The sequence below is a fragment of the Phascolarctos cinereus genome, unplaced genomic scaffold, assembly GCF_003287225.1.
Source record: "Phascolarctos cinereus isolate Bilbo 61053 unplaced genomic scaffold, phaCin_HiC Scaffold_5;HRSCAF=322, whole genome shotgun sequence".
NCBI lineage: Eukaryota > Metazoa > Chordata > Mammalia > Diprotodontia > Phascolarctidae > Phascolarctos > Phascolarctos cinereus.
The window spans coordinates 19,566,797-19,586,811 of NW_027555958.1; the positions used below are offsets into that span (position 1 = coordinate 19,566,797).

A 20,015-nucleotide genomic window follows, 5' to 3' on the forward strand; every position below is an offset into this window, starting at 1 on the left:
GTTCAAAGCCCTTATTTTACAGATAAGGAAACTGAGGCCAAGGAAGGTGAAAGGTCTTAGAATTACAGGATAGATACAGAGCTGGAAGGCACCTTGGAGGTCATCTCCTACCACCCTCCCATTTTGATTAGGAAACTGAAGCCCAGGAAGGTGAAGACACTTGGCCAAGGTCATAAAGGCAGGATTTGAACCCTTTGACTCCAGGGTCATCTCTTTCCACAGTGCCACAATGGGATTCTGCATGGGCAGAAGCCTCTCTGAATGCCCTTGGGGCCAGAGATGAAGCCCAAGATGGAAGAACAAGACAGAACACAACCTGAAGGAATGTCCAAGGTGTAACTGGTGTGATCATGGCCAAGGACATGAAACTGAGAAATCAGGGATTCTAAGCTACAAAGGGCTTTGAAGAACAGAGACAGGATCTCTTTGGAGTAAAATGTCTGCCAGACCCTTCAGTGAGTGCCAGTGGTGGAGGCATGGTGCTATTGGTGGAAGGCCCTTGTGGGGCATGGGCTTCAATGTTAAGAGAAACACTATGCTAATGCTAGGGCTTCACTGTCAACTAGGGAGGCTTAGCTCCTAAGGCAAAAGGGTGTGTGTGGAAATATGGCCAAGAATTTATTCTAAGTCCTTGATGATTCAACTGAAGCTATTAAACTGTCCCCCAGACTCTGGGATAAATATAAGGGATGAGAACTCAGTTCCAGGAATTAGGGCTCAGCGCCAGTACTGAAGATAGGGGTTCAATGTTAAGGATGAAGACTTAATGTCTTGGATGGGAATTCAATGTCAGTGAGAGGGGCTGTGTGTCATAGAGAAGAGCTAATTTAGCCATGAGATGTTGCAGATGTGGGCTATATGTCAAGGATGGGAGCTCAGAGATGGGGGATTTGTGCCCAGAGTAAAGGGTGCTCAGTACAGAGAGCAGACCAAAATTTGGAGATTAAAGACTGTGGGCTTCGTGTCAGTTATGGAGACCCAATGCTAGGGATAGGAAGGCTCAAGGCCAAGGATGTGAGCTTAATGCTAGGAACAGAAGATCAGTGCAGAGGATGTGGGTTAAGTTCTGGGGACGGGTCATCTGGCGCTGAGGAATCTGGTACTCGGTAGGAGGAGAGCTTAAGAGACAGTATGTGGTGCAGTACATGCTGCTAGGTCTTGGTTTCAAAACCTGGCCTTGGCGTCTACTACCTATGTGACCTTGGGCAAGTCATTCAACTCTCTATGTCTCAGTTTCCTCACCTGTAAAACAATGAGGGTAGACCAGATAACCTCTGAGGTCCTATCCAGATCTAAATCTATGAATCTGTGATTGTCACAAGTTAACTCCTTTGGGAGTTCAGATTCATTAGACCCCACATGGTCAGTATGTGGTCCTCAAGTGAGGCATTCCTACTTCCCCGTTCCACTCATTTACATGGTGACAGAGGGGTCAGAGAGATCTGCTAAAGGCAGAAATGTCAAAGCTGCTGCTGCCCACCCTCACCTCCCCTGCACAGAACCTAACCAGCATTTTCTGCAACTGATCTAATATAGCCAATGGTAGCAGTGCCATGGAGAAGGGGAAAAGAGCTTGGATTGCCCACGGCTTCCCTTCTGACTCAGACAACATTTCAGGCACTTTCTGTAAGCAAATCTGGCTCTCAATTAGATATTCAAATAGAATTAATAAAAATTAATAAAAAATATTTTCTATGTCATAAAATAGAATGTCAGAGCTGAAAGGAACTTAGGAGAACTGAATGTTGAATCCAAGGACCTGGGTTCAAATTCTGACTGCCATTTACTGCCTGTATGGCCTTGAGAAAGTGAATTCACCTCTCTGGGTCTCAGTTTCCTCAACCACAAAGTAAAAGCGTTGGTCTAGGCAATTTCTAAGGTCTCCTCCAACTTGGAAGCCCTTGAAAGCATCTTCAGAGATCAAGTGGTCTAGATTCCTTTTCCCTTCACCTCATTTTACAGAGGAGGAAACTGAGGCCCAAGAAGTTAAGCCACTGATGCCGTGACTGCCAGAGTCCAGACAAGAAGTCAAGGTCCTAACTCCTAAGCAGCCACTGAACCGAGCTACCTTGTAGAACGTAACTAGCCCCAGACCCCAGTTAGTGGCTTCTCTATTCTGGGCCCAGGTCTCTTGGCTGTGCCCTTTCCCTATGCTCATACCTGGAAAGACTCGAGGGGGGGCAGCTAGGTGGTGCAGTGGGTAGAGCACTAGCTCTGGAGTCAGGAGGACCTGAGTTCAAATCTGGTCTCAGACCAAACACTTGACACTTACTAGCTGCGTGACCTTGGGCAAGTCACTTAACCCCAATTGCCAAAAAAAAGACCTCTAGGCCCCATCATTGGCTAAACAAGTGAGATGCAGTAAGGTATGGGGGGGGCTGGGAGTTCTGGGCTCTCACGCTGCTCAGCAACCCCCACCTGTGTGACCTTGAATAAGATATTTCTCCTCCATGGCCTTAGATTTCCTTCTTTGTAAAAGGAGGGAGCTGGAAAAAAAGGGCTCCTTCCAGCCCTAACATTCTGTGGCTTCTCTGGCTCCATAGCCAAAGTCTGTGTCGTGTGCCAGCCCTGTGCCTGCAGCTGGCATTACCCCCCCCACCAGGCAGACATCTGCAGCCCCCACACTACGCCCAGCTTGTTAGAAGGGCAAGGCCCTAGTGACTAGTCCTCCACTCCTGATCTAAAAAATATGACTAGAAATGTGAGTCACTTCCAGCCTCATCCTACTCCCCTGCTCTGGATAAAGAGGTCCTTAACTAAGGTCCAACTTCAGCCTGATCAGAAAACTGGTAGAAATGTCAAGGGGGGTACAGTGGAAAGAACACTGATGCTGGAGGCAGAGGGCTTGGCTTCAAATCCTTCATTAGATGTTTACTACTTGTTTGACTTTGTCTCCCACCTGTAGAGTGAGGGAGTTGGACTACATGGCTCTAAGGTCCCTTCTAGCTTTATTCTAGATCTATGAACCTATGAACCTCTCTGAGTCTCAGTTTCCCCACCTGTAAAAAAAAGAGAGGGTTAGAATAGCTTGTCTCAAAGGTCCCCTCCGTCTGGGACTTGAGATTGTTGTTCAAACATGGGTTGGAATAGTTGGCCTCAGGGGTCTGTCCAACTCTAAACGTGTAATTCAATGATCCTAAGATCTGGTTTCTAAATGGATTCAGCAAACAAAAGCATCATTGACTAAGCACCCGTGATGTTCAAGGCCCTGTGCTAGACACTACTGGGGACATACAAAGATGACTCAATTATGGTCCCTGCCCTCAAGGAGCTTACAACCTGAGGGATAAGTCTCCTGGCTTATCCACACTGATAAGTGCAATCCAAGGCAGAAGAGAGGTGCCAGTGGGTGGTTTGGGAGTTCAGAGGAAGGAGGAAGTCCTTTCTACCTGGAGGGAATAGGCAAGACCTTAAGGCCAATTAAGTTGGGCCTTGAGAGATGGGTAGGATGTTGATAAGGGGAAAAGAGCATTCTAGGAGAGAAGAGCATGAGCAGAGTTGCAGAGGTTGAGAAGTGGGAGGCATCTGGGTGGGAACAGTGGAATGTTTGGCTGGAGCAGGGGGTTCACATAAGGGAGTGGTGGAAGGAAAGGCTGGAGAGGTAGAGGGGAAGTGCCATTCAGTGGTGGCTGAATGGTGGCCTGCCTCCAAACCCAATGGTCATTCCATGGTGTGAGGCTCTCTTTAGACCCACCCTATGCATTCAAGTTCATTCCTTCTTCATTCCCCAAACACACTTTCCATACTGGCCAGGTCAATCTCCTTCCCACTGGTATCTATGCCAGGATCATTCTGATCCTTCTGTCTTTGTTCATGAAGTTTCCTCCAACTGGATTGCCTTCATTTCTCACCTCCTGGAGTGGTGCAAAGCCTGCTCACCCTTCAAGGCTCCACGCCAAGTCTCACCTCTTTCAATTAATCAATCAACAAGCATTTATTAAACACCTAGTGCATACTAAGCACTGTTCTAGGTGCTGGGGAAACATATTATCCTTGTCCTGAAGGAAACTGCATTCTAGGTGATCTTCTCTAATCCTTCCAGCCCATAATGACGGCTCCCCTGCCTCTGACATATAAGCATTTACTGTCTGTACCTTGCAAAAAACTAGCTTTTAAGTTTCCTATACATGAGTCCTATCTCCCCAGCCAGAATGAGAATTCCCTGAGAACAAGGTTCAAATCTCCTTCTTGTGACTTCTCAAAAATATGCCAAGACCAGAGTTAGGCAAACAGAGGAGCTTATTAAGCCTGTATTATAGTGGAAAGAACACTCAAATTGCAGCCAGGGGACCTGGATTGGGAATAGGCACTGCTTCTTACTGTTTTACTAATCATCCAACTTCTGCTTTCCAGCCCTCAGTTTCCCCATATGTAAAATGAAAGCATTGGACTAGAGGACTTCTAAAGTCCCTTCCAGTTCTAGATCTTTTATTTTTTAGGCAATTGGGGTTAAGTGACTTGCCCAGGGTCACACAGATAGTGTCAAGTGTCTGGTCTGAGGCCAGATTTGAACTCAGGTCCTCCTGACTTCAGGGCCAGTGCTCTATCCACTGCACCACCTAGCCACCCCCAGCTCTAGATCTTTTGAACTTGTCACAGCTTGCTATTTATGATACTATGAATGCTAGAATGACCTCACCTGCCTTTTTCTACATAGCCCAGATGTTACAGCATTGGACTTAAGACTAGGCATGTTTCTGCCTGACTTTGAAATCTGCTGCTGGTCCCTGGGCAGAGGAAGGGAGTTTAAGGCCTGCATTCAGTAGGTAGCATTCAGAACTGAGTTATCAAAGCCATGGACTATGGCTGTCCTCATGGAACAGCTAGCCTTGGCATGGGCTGACCTAGTGATGCTCAGAGGTTTGAAGCTGGGAGGAAGCGGAAAGGTCATTTTGTTTAACCTCCTCCTTTTACAGATGTGGTAACTGAGGCCTATCTAGGAAATGACAGAGACTTGTCTGACCTCAGCCACTGGTCACACATACTTCATGCTTTTGCCTATATAGAGATTCAGAGGAGAGAGAATATGGTTGGTTCAATGGTGCCCATCCCTGTGATTGAACACACAACTCAAAGGTCACTCCACTAACATGGGGTCTAATCTTGACACGTGGCAGAGTACCTCTGTGGCAGAAAGAGTGTGGGCTGAATTTGAAGTCCGATGACCTGGGTTCAAATCCTGTCTCTGATATTTGTTATCTGTCCGACCTTGGACAAGCTACTTGCCCCTCTGGGCCTCAGTTTCCTCATCTGTAATGTGAGGAGATTAGACTAGATGATCTCTAATGCCTCTTCTAGAACTAGAGCTTTGATCCTGAGATCCAATATTATGGCTGTAGTTAATTCTTGGTGGGTGGGGGAATGTGTTGAGGCAAATAGCAATAATCCTAACAGTAATAACCCAGGAACCAATTGGACTTGGCCTTGGCTAGTGCTGTGAAAAAGAGCCATCAATTTGGAGTAGGAAGACCTGAGTTTGAAAATTGACTCTGCCTTTACCATCCACATGACTTTGGGTAAGTAGGCACTTTCCTCCTGTCTCTTGGCCTCCTTTGTAGAATGAGGGTGATCTCCAAGGCCCCTTCTGGCTCTAAATCCCATGTTCTTTCTACGAATGCATTGTGTGATCTTGTTCAAGTTTTCCCTCCAGTCTACCCTGGTTCAGGCTGATATTCAAATGAGTTTGACTTTCCTGAGCACAAAATTAGTCCCCTAGGGGCAGAGGGGACCCAGAAAGGATTCAATGCTTGGCAGGGACATTTGCCTTTAAAGCTTAGATGTCACTCGTCTTCCACACGATATCGTATTCTACGGAACTCCATTCTCTAAAGGTTAGGTCACCAAATACGCCTCACAATGAGACCTGAATAGGGGCGGGCAGACCCCAGGCCATTGCTCAGTGATGGCTCAAGGCAGGGGGAGGGACTTAAGCCCTAAATCTCCAGACAGCTGGGAATAATGAAGGTCTGAGAGGAAAGACAAAAGGAAACAGGGAAAGAGGGAGGTGGGCCAGGAAGGGAGAAAAACTGGGGGAGAAAGTTCAAAGGAGCATCTGCTGCCTGGTTGGATAGTCATTGGCTATCAGAAGGATAAGAAAAGAGAGAGGACAAAAGTCTTAGATCACTAATGACCTTCCCCTCTGACTCCCCTCCACACACTCCACAGTCCAGCCAGACTGGCCTTCTCCCATTCCTTGCACAAGAAACTCAGTCTCCCTTCTCCGTGCCCTTGCTGTGCTTCACACACACACACACACACACACACACACACACACACACACACACATTGCTGCTAACACCTTCCCCTCTAAGACTACCTTATACTTCCTTTCATATAGACCACTTTGTTGGGTAGCTAGGTTGTACAATGGATAGAGTGCCAGGCCTGGAGTCAGGAAGACTTGAGTTCAAATCCAGCCTCAGATACTTATTAGTTGTGTGACCCTAGGCAAGTAACTTAACCTTATTTGCTTCAGTTCCCTCATTTGTCAAATGGGCTGGAAAAGGATATGGCAAATCACTCTAGTATCTTTGCCAAGAAAAAAACCCATGTGACTCATAAAGAGTCACACATGATTGAAATGACTCTACAACAACAAAATAGACCATCACATGTGCAGCTGTCTCCCCCATTAGAATATAGGCTCCTTCAGTACTTGACTTGGTGGCAGATTTCTCCAAATAATTTTGAGTTTATCCCATTTAACTTAAGAAAATAAAATGAGCAGCATGGTTAAGATTTAGTATGTGGCAATCTCAAGGCAGCTATTATTAAAAAATCCTCAATGGGTATTTTTGTAAATAAAGTTGTGATTTAATTTATCTCCTCTTGACCGTCGTAGATATATTGTGTTTTTTGAGATTTAATTTTAGGGTTTTGCAGTGTCATTTTGTGTAATAAGTTTTCATCACATACACATTATTTTTATAATCCAGAAGCTTGAAATGTGTATTTGGAATGTGTACTGTATAATTTTATCAATAAAGATGATTGATAAAAGTTTTTTAAAAAGAATATAGGCTTCTTGCAATCATGGACTTTGTTTGGATCTCGAGTACCTAGCACTGTGCCTAGCACATAGCAAGCACTTTAAATGCCTGTTGACTGATTGATTACAGTTCTCTATATTACAATGTTTCTGTCCTAGCCATGTACTAGACTGTAAGCTCCATGGAAGGAATAATTAGATTTGTGCTCAAATCTGAACTCAGCCATCCACTAGCTGTGTGCTAATGGGCCAATTCCTCAACTTCTCATCTGTAAAGTGGGAAGAATGATTCTTGCACTAATATGTCACAGGGTTGTTGTGAGGAAAGTTACTCTATACACTTAGAATATGTCAAAAAGTTATACTTTATTATCTAAGCTGTGAATCTCTACCATTGGCTCTATACACAGGAGGCATTTAACAAATGTTCTATGAAAGAGAAGAAAAGATGAGAGGAAGAGGAGCAGGGAAAGGGGTGCTAGTTGGAGAGAAGACTTGGGAAGATAAAATAAAAAGAAAAATGGTGGAGTGAAGAGGGAGGAGGATACTGCTCAAGCCCAGCTGCCAGGATACAGCCCCACTAGGATTTGGCAGAAACAGTACTCCTCAGAATGCCTGCACCTCACACCACCCCCATCGTCCCCCCTCCCTGACCCCCGTGCAAGCCAGTCCAGCTTTCATGTCTCGTTACAGGTAGTGGATACAGGAGTTGACCTGCAGTCAGGAAGACCTAAGCTTGAATCCTTCTTCATATACTTGTTATCTGTATGATCCTAGGCAAGTCATTTCATAGCTCTGAGACTCAGTTTTCTTATCTGTAAAATAGAAATAGTAAAAGCACCTACCCCTCAGGGCTGTTGTGATGTGCCTATGAGGTTATGTGTGTGTGTATATATATATATATATATACATATATATATGTATATATATATATATATATATATATATATATGTATGTATATGTATGCAAAGTGTTCTGCAAACCCTAATGTATTATACACGTTAGTGATTTTCATTAATAATAACAATTATTGTCTGATTAAATGAGAGTCTTGTTTAATTGAGGTCTCTCTCTCTCTTTCCCTCTCTTTCCCTCCCTCCTTCCCTCTCCTTCCCTCCTTCCTTCTCCCTCCCTCCCTCTCTCTATCTTGCTCTCTGTTTGTCTCTCTCCTTTCTCCTTTCCTCTCTCTCTCACCTCCCCTCAGCTCCCTGAATTCCTAGCTCTGATCTCCATTACTATATTTTTAACTCCTGAGCTGCCTCCCCTGTCCTTCCTAGCCATTACAGGTTGAGGCCATTATAAAAGCAAGACACAGGCAAATTGGGAGAGGTGTGAAGTATGAATCCTCATAATTTCAATCCATCTACCTAGTGATTCATTCTTCTAAAAACTTCTGCCCTCCCTCCCCCAAACATGACAGCCTCTGATGCTCACAGCACCATTCCTCCATACACCAGAATATATCTGTCACTGAGACTCCAAGGTCTCAATGCCCACAGCCCAACCTTTGTCCCCCAGGTGACCTGCAGACACTCCTTCACATAATTCCCCATGTACAAACTCCCATATATATAATCACACTCATTTGCACACGCATATTCATACGTCTACTCACATACATAGATGCTCACACTGATGTACACTCCATGGAAATAAGTTTGAAATGTCACTAGCTCCAGGGGTATGAAAGATGATGTGTCAGGGATAGAAGCCAGTACTGGGCCTGTGTCTCAGTGCTGTGAATGGGAGTTCAGTGTCAAGGATGAAGATTCAGCACAGGAGATGAGGGCTTAGTGCCAGCAATAAAGGACCAATGCTGGGCATGCATCTTGGTGCTGTGAATGGGAGTTCAGGGACAGGAAAGAAGGCTCAATGTCAAGTTAAGGGCTCCCTTTCAGTGGTAAGAGTTGACTCAGAGGGCTCAGTGCTGCAGATGGGTCTCATTTTCATGGATAAGAGTTCAGTGATAGGAATGAGGATTCAGAGTCAAGGACAGGAGTTCAGTGTTGGGGATGAGTTTCACTGGGGAGCACAGTGTCAAGGGTGGGAACATAGCACAGAAAAAGAGGAGACAGTTTTGAGCATGAAGAGTCAGTGTTGAAGAGAGAGGCTCAGTCCTAGGTAGGAGGTCTCTGCCTGGATTGATGCTAAATGCTGAGCACTGGAGAAGGGGGGTAGGAGTGTGGGGAAGCTACTGCCAGGAGATGCCAGGGAGTTGAGAACCTTCTCTAACCCCAGGCTCAGAAAGTCACTGGCCATTCTGCTGTGTATCCCAACTGAAACATCCTCTGAGGCATCCCCAAAGAGAGCTGTTTCTACTCCGGCAGCCTGCAGAGCAGAATCTGCAGTGAGCAGCCACACAGAATCAGACTTGAGGGCTGGTTTGAGAGGAGGAAGCCCAGCCTGGCTCTGGTCCCTTATTGCAGAGCATCAGCAGTGCTCACAGGAGGCCCAGGGTTGGCTCTGGCAGTGAAGACCTGGAGCCAGAAGGCTGGGCCAAGAGCCCAAATAAGAACCACCATTTCAGTGGCACCTCCACTCGATGGACATTCCCCCTTCCAAAGCCATTCAAAAGAGGTGAGAAAGGGGAATACGGGGATATTGAGGGACAAGGTAAGGGGCCAGCTGAGGAGCCTCTGGGCTTAGAACTCTGGAGTCCTGGTCCCCATATTAGGGTCCCAGTATGGTCTGGTGGAAAGGATGCTGGCTTTACAGTCAGAGGACCTGGGTTCAATCTGACTCTGCTTCAATCCCTGGCACAGAGTTAATACTTAATAAATGGTTATTAACTGACTGACAGTCTCCTGTATGACTCTCAGCAGGTCACTTAGTCTGTCTGGGCCTCATTTTCCTCATGTGTAAAATAAGAGGCTTTGAGTACATGGCCTCTTATGTCTATTCCAATTCTACATGTATGAGCTAAGATTCTATGACATAATGACTGATTGTCCTCATCCCAGGGTAAGGATAGAGACCTAGTCCTCTATATCTTTTAACAGAAACAAGAGACAGACAGGGGCGTGAGTCACTGGACCCTAGATCCTGGGGTCTGGTCTCCCCAGGAACCTGTTCTCTCCTTATTGTCACAAGAGTTAAGGAACAGGCCCTGAAGACTTCAGAAAGAGAGGATTGTCCTGCTGTCTTCCTTCTCTCTTTTTGCCAAGCAGATAAAACCAGGGCCTTATGAATCAAATCTGGGTCTTGTGACTGCCAGTGTCCTTTCTGCTGCCCTATACTCCCCTCTCAAAGAAGCACAAGATTTAAAGATGGAGAAGATTCTAGACACCAACTGGTCCAAGACCTTCATTTCACAGAGGAGAAACTAAGCCCAGAAGTGACTTATCTAAGGCCATGTAGTAAAAGTCCAAGCTAACATTCAAATCCACTTCCTCTGATTGTGCATTTTTCCATTGGCCCATTCACAAACAAATAGAAATAATACTTGCATTACTACTGCTTGGGATTATCCTGGGTTTATTACTTCTTCTGCCCTATCTCTTGTTGTAGATAATTGAGAGTTGACTCCACTATGTGGAGAAATAATAAGACTGTTATTCATCCCCCTTCTGGTGTGAAGAGGGCTCCTCTGGTTAGTAGAGTGGCCTCTGAACTGTGAGCCCAGTGGTGAGGATTAGGTACACTGAACCATCTATACCCTCTTACTTGGTCTCTTTTGTAAGCAAGTGAATGATATCTTTCAAGACAGCTGGCTGAGGCCAGGAGTTAATCTCTAAATGCCAAAGAGTATTTAATGTTGGAAAGGCTTCTAGACATCACCTAGGCCACTTCTCTCATTTTACAAAAACAAAATTATGAAAAGACTTGCCTAAAGACATGTGGTGGTAGCTAAAGCTAGGATTTGAACCCAGGTATTCTGACTCCAAATTTGGTGTCCTCTCCACTACATCGCATTTTGCTTTTCCAATTGGAAATCCTACTGTCAGCTAGAAAAAACACAATTGAGGGATTTCCATTTGCTTCTGAGCTCTCCATGGTACTGCTTCAGCAGATACCTCGTTTCTATCACTGAATGAGCCCTGAATTCTCATCTATCACTGAGTCCCATCCTGTTCCCAGAGTTGTGCCCTCATTTCTATTATTGAGCCCCATTCCCAGCATATAGACCTCATTCATGTCACTGAGCCCCAAATTCCTACCACTGAGCTCTCATTACCAGCACAGAATCCTCATTCTTGTCACTGAGCCTCTCATCACTGACACTGAGCCCCTTTTCCTGACATTAAGCCCCCATCCCCATTAGGTCCCTTATCCTTGATATGGAATTTCCAATTCTGCCTCAATCCCCAACACTAAACCTTATCTTTAGTACCACATGTCTCTTATCACACAGCTGGAAAAGACTTTGAAAACCTTAGAGTCCACCCTCCTCCTAATTTTACAGGTGAGGAAGCTGAGGATCTAGAGAAGTTAAGTGACTTGCCCAAGGTCACACAGATAGAACACAGCAGATCCATGATTCTGACCTAGCTCTTCAGACTCTAAATTCCCTTCATATTATTGATGTCCCATTCCCAGCACTGAGCTCTTTGTCCCTCATTACTGGAATGAAGGATCAGGCACTGACAATTTCAGGCAAAGCTTTCCTGCTGTCTTTTTCTTCTCCTTTTGCCAAACAGATGAAAACCAGAGATGCTAGGACTTTGTGGCTCTTAGAAGAGAGCCCCTATTTCTGACATTGAGCCATCCATCCACATGTTTAATCTTTATTCCTGACCCTGGGCCCCCATCCTTAGAAATGAATCCACTTCCCTGACTGAGCTTCCAGCCTTGTCCCCATCCCCAGTACTGAACTGTCATTGCTGTCAGCCAAGACTCCATCTTCAGTACTGAACTCTCATCTCTATCAATGAGCTCCTATCCCTAGAACTAAACTGTCATCCCTAGAACAGAGCTTCCATTCCGGGCACTGAGCACTGGCATTCCCATCCCCCATCCTTATTCTTCATTCCAGACACTCAGCCCCCATCTTCATCACTGAACCCTCACCTCTGGCACTAAGTCCTCTACTCCAGGAATGGGAAGATTTAAAATTGCTTTTCATTGAATAATGGAGGACTCAGAAGAAATCCTTACATGAATTTTCAAAGCCCCTAGATTCAAGGGCAGTCCAGTTATACTCAGCCTCTAGTCAGAACCACACTAGCCACTCCCTCAAGAGGATCCCGCTTTCCTTTGTTCATCCAGCATAGATTTATTCAGTGCTTACTTTGTGCAAAGCCCTGGGCTTGGCCCTGGGATACATAAAAATTAAAAAAAGAATATAGGTCATGACTTCAGAGAGTTTATAAACTAGTGCAGAGATTTAATAGGTGCCTAGATATATCTATGATGCAAATTGGAAAGTGATAAAACCTTTAGCAGAGGTCCACCAGAGTGGCTCAAGAGATCCCAGGAAATAATGGTGGATCACTTCTAGGTGGCTGGACCAGAGTCCATGAAAAACCCTATGTTCTTTATGAAGGATATATCACTTGAGCTAAAACTTGAAGAAGATTAGGCATTCCAAGATGGGGAATTTTGGAGAATGTCTATTACAGGCACCCTGGATGGTCTGAGAAAGCACAGAGGCAGGAGGATGCCAGATGAGATTGAACTCACTGTGGCTAGAGTATCAGAAAGGAAGTAAGTACCATGGAATAAACCTGGCAAGGTAGGTGGGAGCCAGTCTGTGGAGCGTCTTAGGAGCCAGGTGCAAAGAATTTGTGCTTTGCCCAATGAATGTGAAGACTTCAATGAATCAAGGGATGATCTATTTGAACAGATGCAAAGAAAAGGCACAACTAGGGAAACAATATGCACAATGACTACAACAACATAACAAAAAATGAAAACTGTGTAATTATAGTAACCAACCTTAGCCTCAAAGAAAAATGTGATCATTTATACCCCTCCCCCAATCTTCACAGAGGTGGGTAACTAAGGGCACAAAACATGTATGGTCAGGTTGATAAGTGATAAGTTGCAGGATATCTTTCTTTTGTTATAACTGATGGCTTTTTGGGAAGGGAGAAGAGCATATTCAGAAATGAAGATGATGAGAAAAAAACAAAAGATATCCATAAATGTTTTATCCTGTGGCGATGGGGAGCCACTGAAGAGGGGAGTGACATGGTCAGACCTTGTATCTTAGCCATGGGGTGGAGAGAGAAAAGACTTGAAACATGGAGAGCAGCTAAAAGGATAATGCAATAATCCAGGAGAGCAGTCTGAGCTAAGATGGAAAGGAGGAAATGGAAGAAAGACATGTTGCAATAATAGAAACAGTAGGACTTGGCATCTGATTGGATGTGAGGAAGAGTGAGAGGGAAGAGAGAGAGAGATGACTTTGAGTTCCAAGCTAGGAGGATCCTCAACAGATGTAGGGAGGCTGAGAGGAGGGTCAGGTATGGGCAGAGATGATGGAGTTCAATTTGAGACATGCTCTGATTATAGAATCATGAGAGTTAGAGCTGGAAAGGTCCTTTTGAGATCTAGTTCTACTCATGGGCAGCAAGGTGGTAATGGATAGTGCTAGGTCCAGAGTCAGGGAGACCTGAGTTCAAATCCAGTATCAGATGTTTACTAGCTGTGTGACTCTGGGCAAGTGACTTATCCCCATTTGCCTCAGTTTCTTCATCTGTAAAACAAGCTGGAGAAGGAAATGGCAAAACACTCCAGTATCTTTGTCAAGAAAATCCCGAAAGGGAATCAAGAAGAATCAGACACAGCTGAAAAACAACTGAACAACAACAACGAAGTCCAACTCAGTCATTTGACAGATGACTAAGGCCCAGAGGGACAAGGTGATGCTGAAGTTCACACAGGTAGTAAAGGGAACAGAACCAGAACTGGAATTCAGATCACCTGTTTACATCATACTGTCTCCTCTCTGAGTCTGAGATGTCAGTGGGCCATTCAGGCAGCTAGAGATGTGGCCCAGAGCTTTCAGTTTAGTTTGCATGAAACGCTGTCTCCCCTCCTCCCCACAGGAAGGGAGAAGCTGCCAGCTTGGCTTCCTGAAGTCTGGCCACTGTCACATCCTCTTGCTCCCTTCTGTGTGGTTCTGGAAATTCTCCTTAGAGGCAGGCTAGAGGAAATCTCAGAGGGCTCTAAGTCATTTGGACTCAAGGTTAGCATCTCCTACTTTGTGCACAGATGTGACCTGAGGTGGGAGGCTGGACAAGATGTCCACAGAGGAGCACTTTCAAAATGCACACTCATTGCACACAGTAATCATTGGCACCTGGGAGCACTGAAGTCAGCCTCTCACGTTGGACCTGAGGAATCCCAAGGTCTTCCTGGGAACTGATTCTTCAGGTTGGAGAGGCAAGTGGCTATGGAGACTGCTTCTCCTTATGATAGCACAGGACCCGCTGTGCCATTTCTCACCTATTACATTGGGACTCATCACCAGAGAACTGGTCAACATGGTGGAAAGGTAAGTTTGGCTTGATGAGTGACTGGGTGGGAAAGGGTTGGCCACATCACCAGCTAGTGTCCTGATAAAGAGAAAGAAGAAGAGGAAGGGGTAGTGGACATGGAGAAGGGACTACAAATCCAGGCCATGTTGAGGGTGTGGCTGTAACGGCACGGCCCGAAAATGGGAGTCCAAAATGTGTGCACTAAGCTACCTGATGCTGAGTTGGAAGAAAATTTCAATTGCCTGTTGCTCTAAAAGACTGGGAGAGGCTAATCAAAATTGAATGGCACAGGGCAGGATTCTAGGCTTAGGAGAAGCCAGGCATGGTCCTGATGTCACTCGCTAGGGGGAAGTACTCATCCCTAACAACTCCACTCTGCTTGAAACCTCAGTTTCTCCCATCAATAACAATTAACAGCACCCACCCTCACTCTCCACTGGGCTCATCAAATAAGAAAATTTTTCCTCAGAGACTGGATAGAAAAGACTCTGGCTGTTTGGCTGTAAAAGACCAAGGGGGCAGAGTCAGCAAAGTGCATAGCAATTCAACTTTCCAACATGCTCTTCTATCCATTCTCTCATCTGATCTGGGAAAGTCATTTGGTCACCGTTTTCTTCATTATTAAAATGAAGGAGTCAAATTTAATGGTCTCCAAGGTCCAGTTTGGTTCTAACATTTTGTGTCTCCTTACAATATCTGGGAGAAGTAAGCAGGGTGGGTATTATTTATGTCCATTTTATAGTTCTTCCACTAAAGTCTTCCTGTGATATCTCGTTATAGACAGAGGTGACACTGGGGTCTTGAAGCCAATACTTTCAGGGTACAATCTCTAGCAGGTCCTGCTAAGCTGAGAAAGTTTCAAGTCCAGTCCAGAGACAGAGTGTGTCTGTCGTATGAGTACCCACCTAGGCAAACATAAAGCTCATGAGCACATGGCTGGCCACCAGGGGAGGAATATCTTGGCCATGGCAACCCTAAACAAGAGTTTAGAAGGAATTTGGATCAGTACTGATGAAAGGACTACCCAGCCCTGTGAAATCAGGGATTTTTCAAGGTATCAAAGTGCTTTGTATGGAAGGGAACTGAAGATCAGAAGGGAAATAACTTGTCCAAGTTGCAGCAGAGCCACTCTACCAAACTGCCCCTGGAGTTCAATCTTCGTGATGGTTTAAGGAGAAGAAGAAAGTACAGAACTCTGGCATTGTTTAATACTCACTGGGGGGGCCTGGGAAGTCAACAAAGTAGGAAGGAGGTAGGGAGGGAATAAGCGAGAGGATCCAGATACAGCCATACTGGCAGCTATTTTTAACACTGTCCCGATCTCAGGGAATGAGCCAATTCCCTCTCCCCAGGAGGAAAATAGCAGTATTTCCCTTGCTGAGGTCAGCTGGGTGTTGAGAGGCTGACAGATGGGGGAGGCAAGAAAAAGGAAATGTGAGGTAGGGGGGACACAGTTCTTTGCTAAACCTAGAATCCCATCTCTGACGTTCGAGTTTTGGGGGGCATGGGGAATCCTAGTTCTATGTCCAGCTGCCTCTCGAAAAGGTGTTTTAACCTGGCTCAATTTTCAGTGTCTCTTCCCCCTCCCCCAATACTTCCAGTGACCTTGGAGAAGTCATCTTTCCCCCTGTCCTCCCACTCTCTAATCACACATCAATATGCCTAACAGTCTCCATCTGTAAAATGGGCATCATTAAGTTTCAGGGACAGAAAGGACCTTGAGAAATTATTGAGCTCATTCTTCTACTCCCAGAGGAAGATACCTAAACCATCTCAGATAGTTTAGTATTTATCTACTCTGGAGAAAGGAGGAGCGTCCTCAAATTCCCTTTTAAGCTCATTCTACCACAGTCAACCTCTTGTTCAACACCGTTTTATTTAAAATCCAACCCCAACCCATGCAATTGCTCTTCAAGAAAAAACCCTCTTCTCCTTGTCACCACTATATGCCTCACCCATTAATAGGATCCTGAACAAAAAACAAGGTTAAGAAAATTTAAAAATGCACGCTTGCTTAAGTCTTATTTGCCTGTCTGCCTGGCTCCAGTTTCTGGTGGGGAGGCAGCTTGGAGCTCTCCTGGTCTTTGACCTCAAGATGCCTCTGGGAGAGGAGCTCCTCTACTCCCATCCCCACCCTTCACCCAAAACTCTGGCTCTTCTCCTGCCCTGAGATATTCAGAGTCACAGGTAACTGAGATGGTAGGAGTGAGAGATCAAAGGGGTGAAGGAGAGAGCAGAGGATGGGATTTGGGGAGGGAATGATCACCTGACTGGGAAAGAATTATTTGAGAGGATAATGCAAAGTTGTTGGTGAGTAGTGAGGTCTCTAGCCTGGGGGGGCATCTGGACAGTGCTTCACACCCTTAGGAGCCTCCGATTCTCCATTCTTGGGTTCCCCAGGAAGCTATACTAGCAATGATAGAAAGAGATGGGGGAATATAAAGTCATCCAGAAAGAAGCCCAGAGAGGACTATGGAGTCCTTAGCTGGGGCTTCTGCTCTTCTTCTCATCCCCACCCTCTATTAGCAGCACATTTCTCTTATGCCTGGGGTTCCAGATGCTGGATTCATATGCAGCCCCATCCCCTTGGCAGCAGGATCCCAGGGATGATAAGAACCCCTGGGTTCTTGGTGGCTCTACCTCCCCTCTGTTAAAGGGGGCATGAAATATATCCACCCCTCCCAACCCCCCCCACTTCCTCTGCCTGGGGATGGTATATGGGATGGTATATGATGCAGCCCTTCCAATCCCAGCTCCTTTCTATTAAGAAGGGCAATGAGGAGACTTTAGAAGAGGAGCTGCTCTACCAAAGCCTCTTCCTCTTGCCTTTACTTGGGGATAGGAACAGAACTAAAGCTAGCAAGGAAGCAGCTTTTGTCAGTCCCCCAGCCTGCCCACTCAGCATCCCTTGCATTCTGTGACTCTTCAGAGCCAGCCACCATGGTCATCTAGATGCAGTGGCCCAACCATGTAGGGCTGGAGCCTTCAGTGTCCTCCTGAATCCCCCAGAGGTGTAAGGACCCACTAAATGGTCCCTCATTCAAACTCACCACCTTCAGTTAAGTTTTTTGCTTATCTTGAAGGAAGAAGGGCTGAGTGCCCCATTATTTATGTGTTTGTGATGTGTGTCTGAGAGAGAGGGAGGGAGGGAGAGAGAGAATCTGGGGGTACTTCTGGTAGTCAGGGGGTTACCCAGGCAACTTTTCAAGTGTCCTCATTCTTGCCCATCTATGCCCCTCCCCCAATTGAATTAAGCCACAAGAGATTCACTTATGTCCTTAGTCAGGGTCTTGGTGACTGATATATACACACTCACTCACTTCTCCACTAAACAAACATACACACTGGAAATTTTCTAGCCTACACTGGCTTCAGAGCGACAAACCCCAGCTGCCTCTTGTCCATGGGGAGAGAGAGCCTCTTCGCCCCCACCCTACAGAAACACACAGACACATTCACAACACTGCCCAGACCAATAATCCTTTCCCCTCTTCCTCTTCTACCACCACTACCTCCTCCTCCTCTTCCTTCTCCTCCTCTGGCTTCAGAGTAAATACCCTGCCCTGCAGAAGGAGATGAAAGAGGCTCAGCAAGAAAGAAACACTATTCTCTAGCCCCGGTCCAGGCCAGCCCCAGACACGAACCATCCTTCCTTCTTTCCTGGGCTACTAGGAGATGTTTCCCGACGTCCCCCATTCCCCTCTGGCCCTCCCCAGCTCTTGGCTCCTTACCTTCCTGCGGGCTTCCCCACCCTCTCTCCAGGGCTTGGGAGGCTGATGCCTGGATCTTCTTCCTCTTCTTTATCCTCTTCTTCACCTGCCTCCCTCAGCCCTACAGACCTGCCTCCCCTCCCAGTGCCTTGTCCCCCTTTTCCCTGCCTCTTCTCCTCCGCCCAGCTCTGTGCCCTCCTTCTCCTCCTCCTCTTCCAGCTCTCTATGAGGCTCCGGTTGCTGAAATGCTGGACAGCTCATCACCATGGAGCTCAGCCTCCTCTTTCCTTCCCCTCCCGTCACAGGTTGCCAGAGAGACCCAGGTTCCAGTGGCTTAAGGAACTCTCTGTTGCCACCTTCAGGCTAGGAGGGACAACTACTCCAGGCTTCCCGGCTAGTGTCTGCTTGAGGCAGAATTAAGAACAGCACAGAAATGCCATCCAGAACAACAGCTTAGGGAGGGTAAAGGACTGGCTAAATGTTGACGCCCCAAAATTTGATGGCATTCCTTCCCTCTCTCCTTCCTTCCTTCCCTCTCTCCTTCCTTCCTTCCTTCCTTCCTTCCTTCCTTCCTTCCTTCCTTCCCTTCCTTCCTTCCTTCCTTCCTTCCTTTCTTCTTTTTGTCCCTCTCTCTCTTTTTGTTCCCTTCATTCATTTTTTCCCTCACTCTTTCTCTGCCTTTTTTCTTCCTTCCTCCCTCCCTTCAAGAAAATAAGCAGAGTCATGAAATCACTTGGTTTATAATGGTTAGAGATTGATTTAGGCTAACTCTAAGGCCCAGCTCAAGGTCCAGCTCCTTCAGGAAGTTTTTCCTGGCTAATCCTGCCCACAGAGATCTCTCTCTCCTCCAAAAGACTTAAATCCTGCCTCTTCCCCCAGGCCAAGAGTGAGTTGGACTTACTTTGCTTCCACTGAACAGACATGTAGCCTGGACAGTCTGCCACTATTACTTATCTTTTTGTTTGTGGATGCCTGGTCTCCACAGCTAAGTTCAAAACTCCCGGTTAATTTGGGACCATATACCACTGCTCCCACTGCCACCACCCCACATACATACATAGAAAAGCTGAGCAGAGGCCTAAGGACCAGAGTAGATAGTCCATGAAGAGTTGCTTGATTGACTCTGAGACTTAGCTAACTTATCCATGAGATAAACATCTATTTCTCAAACCCCCCAGCCTGGACTGCAAGGCTTCTTCCCACAAATGAGTCTTCAGTCCTCATATTCCCTAGCTCTGATAGAGAAATATCCACTCATCTACCTACTACCACTAACAAAACATATACACATAACAGTGGGGGGAAATGTCAATTCTGGAGCCAGAAGATCTGGGTTGAAATTTGGCCTCTGATGCTTACCATCTGTGCAGTCTTGGGGAAATAATTTAGTTTCCCTGGGTCTCAGTTTGCTGATCTGTAATATAAGAGAGTTGAACTAAATGGTCCCTTCCAACTCAGAATCTATGAACTTACTCCTTCTGGCCTCCTAGTCTTCAGGACAATTCACCTGAGCAAGCTGGAAATGCCCTGCCCACTCTTCTCCTCCAAACCCAGTCTCAACTCAAAAGGTAACACCTCCAGGAAGGCTATCTTAATTCCAGTTAATCTGACCAATTCGGATTCTTGTCCCTTTCATCAGACCGAGGCTTTCAGAGGACAGGGGCTGTTTCCCTCATCAGACCAGGGGCTCCTTGAGGGCAGGAGTTGTACCCTTCCTCCTTCACTCTCTCCCTCCCTCCCCCAATCCATTATACTTATGACTCCCTAAGACTATAAGTCCAGGGGTTCCTGGGCAAAGAAACTAGGTCTTTTCCTTCCTCCTTTATGTCAGGGTCCTACATAAGGTAAGAATTGGTATATGGGAGCACACATCTATGAACCCATGAAATACTTAT

General features: G+C 46.0%; 1 protein-coding gene across 1 annotated transcript in view; it reads right to left on the reverse strand.

The window, feature by feature from the left end:
* Positions 1–18,390, reverse strand: part of SRRM3 (serine/arginine repetitive matrix 3) — a 102,932-nt gene extending 84,542 nt beyond the window's left edge. Inside the window, 1 exon segment of the mRNA XM_078154705.1 lies at positions 18,142–18,390. The gene's annotated coding sequence lies outside the window, so the exon portion shown is untranslated.
* Positions 18,391–20,015: the final 1,625 nt, after the last annotated feature.